Here is a 6,000-nt window from a genome sequence, read left to right as displayed (position 1 = left end):
GAGTGGAAAACCGCAAGGGAAGGTGATGATATTTGCACAGGGAGGACCTTGAATCAGGCCTAACTTAGGTGGAAATAACCCACTGGTTGCAGGAGTAGGTGACTTCTGCTGATTGCAACACAGCCTAGGCTTGAATGCCATGGCGCAGGGCGGGAGTGGAGGAGGAGTCTGGCAAGAAGGTTGACTGTGAAGACACAAGGAGAAATAGGGCAGAGGTGGAGCGGGCCTGGGGTCTGGGGTGGTTTTGATTTCTTTTTTAAATGGGAAAGAGTTAAAAACCTTCTCAGGGCAGATGGGCAGGAGGCAGGAAAGAGGGAGATGGAAGGGGAAGAGAGGGGAGTTCTCTAGAGAGGAAGGGGGAGCCTGGGGTTCAGAGCCATGGAGTCGGGGGAGAAGGGACTTGTCCCCACCATCAGGAGAGGCGGGAATCCTGAAAGGCAGGTGTAGAGGCAGCGGGTAGAGAGGCTTCTGCTCCTGGAGTGCAGGAGAGGAGGGGGCTGTGAGTACAGGGTCCTTTCACCCCACCTGCTACCCCTGGGAGTCCATACATTCTCCCAACAGGAGACACAAGGCAGGAGCCAGGACCTAGACGGTGAGACCACCATCTCCAGGCATGCAGACACCTCCCCAGAAAAGCTCTGGGCCCTAAGGTAGCTGGTGATCTGCCTTCTCTCCCTAGCTTCACTGGAAGCCCCCCGAGGTCTAGACTTTCTCCCAATGATCAAATAGGCCTGTGCCATCCATGTTACTTTGGCCCTCTTCCCATCCACTGTCCATTTTTTCTGAGTCTCCATCTGGGACAGGATCTATGCAGGAAAACAGTCAGCCTGATTCAGAGGTCCTCTGACAAAGGAGTGCTTACTTACAGAGGTGCCAGTGGCCTATGGTCTTTCCAGTAGTCATTTACGGTTGTGAGAGTTGGACCTTAAAGAAGGCTGAGTGCCAAAGAATTGCTGCTTTCAAAATGTGGTGCTGGAGAAGACTCTTGAGAATCCCTTGGACAGCAAGGAGATCAAACCAGTCAGTCCTAAAGGAAATCAATCCTGAATATTCATTGGAAGGACTGATGCTGAAGCTCCAAAACTTTGGCCACCCGATGTGAACAGCCAATTCATTGGAAAAAACCCTAATGCTGGGAAAGATTGAAGGCAGATGGTGAGGAGGGTGACAGAGGATGAGATGGTTGGATGGCATCATCAATTCAATGGACATGAACTTGGGCAAACTCCATGAAATAGTGAGGGATAGGGAGGCCTGGCCTGCTGCAGTCTATGTGCTTGTTAAAGAGTTGGACACGATTTGGTGACTCAACAACAACAGTGGGGTTAAGGGACACTGAGAAGCTAGGGCTGAAGAGGACCAAGGAGGAATGGTGGTCCAGGAGCCCCAGGAGGTCTGGAGCCTTGGAGGGAGAAAGCCAGGGGCCACAGCTATGGTACCGAGGAAGCCAGGGGCAGGGAATCCAAGTCTCAAATCTCTCATCCTGCCCTATGACCTCTGGTGCTTCTCTTGGCTGAGCCACAGGTGAGGCAGCATAGGTTAGGCTGATCCAGACGTTGGAGTCCTGGGACACACAGCGGGGCAGAGAGAGATGAAGAATGCAGGGGCCCAGGAACAAACAGGGAACCAGCATGGCCAGTCACCTCTCCATGGGCACTTGTTCACATAGGAGAATAAACATGTAGAATACTCTGATGCTTTTCATAGTCAAAATACAAACACTTGGTGACAATATAAAGTGATAGTAGGTGTGGTGGTGAATTTTCTGTCAGTTTGGCTAGGCTCTGTTGCTAGTTGTTTGGTCTAATATCATAGTTGTAGGTGTTGCTGTGAAGGTATTTTGTAGAAATGATTAATGTCTATTGTACAGTCAGTTGCCTTTCAGTAAAGGAGATGATCCTTGATAATGTGGGTGGGCCTCATCCAATCAGTTGAAAGCCTTAAGAGCAAAGGCTTTGCTCTTGGACAGCAAGATCAAACCAGTCAATGCTAAAGGAAATCATTGAATATTCATTCAAGATTCTGCCTCAAGACTCAACATGGAAATTGAGTCTGAGTTTCCATCTCCTGGCCTGCCCTACAGGTTTCAGACTCAAGGCTGCCACACCAACCTTTGCCTAATATGCCAGCTGCCAGGACTTGACTGGCCAGATCCCCAATCTCATGAGCTAAAACCAATTAGTGTGTGTGTTTGACCCTTGAACAAGATGGGTTTGAAGAGCCTGAGTACAGTTGTCTGGGGAATTTTTTCAATAGTAAATACTCTAGTACCACACAATCCAAGTTGAATGTGAGGATGCAGAGCTGCAGATACTAAGGAACCATGGGTATGGAGGGCCAACTATAAATCATACTCAGATTTTTAAAAAATATTTATTTATCCATTTATTTGACTGCATCGGGTATTAGGTTCAGCACGAGGGATCTTTGGTGGTGGCATGTGGGCTTAGATGCCCTGTGGCATGTGGGATCTTACTCCCCGACCAAGGATTGAACCGGTGTTCCCTACATTGCAAGGTGGATTACTAACTACTGGACCACCAGGGAAGTCCCCCATATGTAGATTTTTGATTCTGTAAAGGGTCGCTCTCCGAGCCCTTGCCTTGTTCAAGGCTTAATTGTATATTTGTTGTTGTTCAGGCGCTCAGTCATGTCCGACTCTTTGCAACCCCATGGACTGTAGCACACCAGGCTTCCCTGTCCATCACCATCTCCAGGAGTTTGCTCAAACTTGTGTCCATTGAGTCGGTGATGCCAACCAATCATCTCGTCCTCTGTCGTCCCCTTCTCCTCCCGCCTTCAAGCTTTCCCAGCAATAGGGTCTTTTCCAATGAGTCAGTTCTTCACATCAGGTGGCCAAAGTACTGGAGCTTCAGCTTCAGCATCAGTCCTTCCTATGAATATTCAGGACTGATTTCCTTTAGCATTGACTGGTTTGATCTTCTTGCTGTCCAAGGCACTCTCAAGAGTCCTCTCCAAAACCACAGTTCAAAGGCATCAATTCTTTGGTGTTCAGTCTTTTTTAATGTCCAACTGTCACATCCATACACAACTACTGGAAAAACCATAGCTTTGACTATATGGACCTTTGTTGGCAAAGTGATGTCTCTGCTTTTTAATAGGCTGTCTAGGTGTGTCATAGCTTTTCTTCCAAGGAATACGTGTCTTTTACTTTCATGGCTGCAGTCACCACCTGCAGTGATTTTGGAGCCCAAGAAAATAAAGTCTGTCCCTGTTTCCCTCATTTCCCCATATATTTGCCATGAAATGATGGGACCAGATGCCATGATCTGAGTTTTTTTAATGTTGAATTTTAAGCCAAATTTTTCATTCTCCTCCTTCACCTTCATCAAGAGGCTCCTTAGTTGCTCTTCACTCTTTGCCATTAGGATGGTGTCATCTGCATATCTGAGGTTATTGATATTTCTCCCAGCAATTTTGATTCCAGCTTGTGCTTCATCCAGCCCAGGATTTTGCATGATGTACTCTGAATATAAGTTAAATAAGCAGGGTGACAATATACAGCCTTGACATACTCCTTTCCCAATTTGGAACCAGTCCATTGTTCCCTATCCATAACTGTTGCTTCTTGACCTGCATACAGGTTTCTCAGGAGGCAGGTAAGGTGGTCTGGTATTCCCATCTCTTTAAGAATTTTCCACAGTTTGTTGTGATCCACACAGTCAAAGGCTTTAGTGTAGTCAATGAAGCAGAAATAGATGTTTTTCTGGAATTCTCTTGCTTTTTCTATGATCCAATGGATGTTGGCAATTCGATCTCTGGTTCCTCTGCCTTTTGTCAATACAGCTTATACATCTGAAGTTCTCGGTTCACATACTGTTGAAGCCTAGCTTGAAGGATTTTAAGCATCACCTTGCTAGCATGTGAAATGAATTCAGTTGTGTGTGTGTGTGTATATATATCAACTGTATATATATATATATGTGTATATATCAACTGTGTGTGTATATATATATATACACAATATCTATCGACTGTATCACATACATATATATATCAACTGTATATATATATGTGTGTATATATATGTGTGTGTTTATGTATTTATCTATATATGTATATATGTCTGCATGTATACACACATATAATCTGTTCTGTTTCTCTGAAGAACCCTGACTGATACAGCAGCAATGTGGGGAAACGGGGCCTTTCACACACTGCTAGTGGTAATGTAGAATAAACTGGAACAGCGCCATCTGGAGGTGATTGCACAGTACCTACCGAATACTGGCCATAGGAACCAGTCACAGGAAGCAATTCGATTGCCCAGTTTCTCTGGTGGCTCAGAGGGAAAAAGAATCTCCTTGCAATGCAGGAGACCCGGGTTAGATCCCTGGGTCGAGAAAGCCCCCTGGAGAAGGGCATAGCAACCCACTCCAGGATCCTTGCCCGGAGAATTCTGTGGACAGGAGAGCCTGGTGGGCTACAGTCCGTGAGGTCCCAGAAGAGTCAGACACAATTTAGCAACTCAGTAACAAGTCAAACGGCCAACAATTTACAGTAGGATGCCTGGCAGCCGCTACATGATGAATGCCAGTGTTTGGAAAGATGCCCTAGAAAGGCCCTCTCTGTTAGTGAGCATTGGAACTGGGGTCTTGGAAGGCGGTGAAGTCATCCAGAGATGGGACGGGGCCGGTACCTACATTCCTCATGCGCATTGTTAGCCTCAAGCTTTGCTTCTGGGGAGCAGTCCCGGCCCCACTTTTGGCCAGATTTCTCTGTGGCTCCACCCACCCTGTGTAGGTGTCCTGAAGACCCTAGGCAGAGGAACAGCTTGGGGAAGAACACCTCCCCTGATTGTCACCTGGCAGGACTGAAGCTGGTCCTTGAAAACAGGTACAGAAAGAGGCATGTCCACTTGAAAAGGATATCTCCCCACCCTTCAACCCCTAACTTGACCATGGCCAAGCAAACCTGGCTCCCTGCACAACCCTCTGACCAGCACAGTTCAAGAGGCAGCAGCAGCCTGTTCTGGGGGTGCTGGGGAGCAGAATAATGGGGCAGCCCAGCAAGCCCCTTTCCCTCTGCAAAGTCTGTGGGGAAGGCTCCTGCCTCTAAGCAGTTGTGACCCCTGGAACTTGCCCAACCCTGAAACACTCCAGTCTCTGCCCTATGCTCACACAGTCCCCTCTACCTTGCCAAATCCTGACCAGCCTGCGGTCTCAACCTCTTCCCGTCCCATCCCAGGAAACCTTCCCCAATCAACTCAGCCATGCACGTCCCTCCTTCTTGGAAGTCCTCAGTATCTGGCCCAGCACTTCATATTATACAGCCTCTTTATACTAGAAGATACTCTGGAAGTGAAGAGGCCTTCAAGATCCCTGGCTGGGACTTGCCTGGTGATCCAGTGGCTATGACTTCACCCTCCCAATGCAAGGGACCCCAGTTTGATCCCTCATCAGGGAACTAGATCCCACAAGCTGCAACTAAGAATTCACATGCTGCAACTAAAAAAAAAAAAAAAAAAAAATCCTGCAGACCACAACTAAGACCCAGCACAGCCAAAATATGTAATAAATATTTTTTTTAAGAAGTAAATGACTTTTAAAAAGATGCCCGGCTTAGTTGTCTTGGGTTTATAAATGAGGAACTAGTTGCTCTTCTCATGAACAGTAACAATGTTAATGGCAGCTAGCACAGTGAGCATTCTCTCTGTGAAGGGCACTTAACACATATAAATTCACTGGAGTCTCAAAATTAAGCTCATTTTGTAGCTGAGAGAGCTGAGGTACAGAGAGGTAAAGTAACAAATCAAGACTGCGCAGCAAAGAAGAATCATGGCCAGCAGTAGGCCCATGAAAAGATGTTCAGCCTCGCTAATTGTTAGAGAACTGCAAATCAAAACTACCATGAGGTATCACCTCACTCCAGTCAGAATCAGTTCAGTTCAGTTCAGTTCAGTTGCTCAGTTGTGTCCGACTCTTTGCGACCCCATGGACTGCAGCACACCAGGCCTCACTGTCCATCTCCAGATCCCGT

The sequence above is a fragment of the Cervus elaphus genome, chromosome 1, assembly GCF_910594005.1.
Source record: "Cervus elaphus chromosome 1, mCerEla1.1, whole genome shotgun sequence".
Taxonomy (NCBI): domain Eukaryota; kingdom Metazoa; phylum Chordata; class Mammalia; order Artiodactyla; family Cervidae; genus Cervus; species Cervus elaphus.
Note: the sequence above shows the minus strand (reverse complement) of the source record.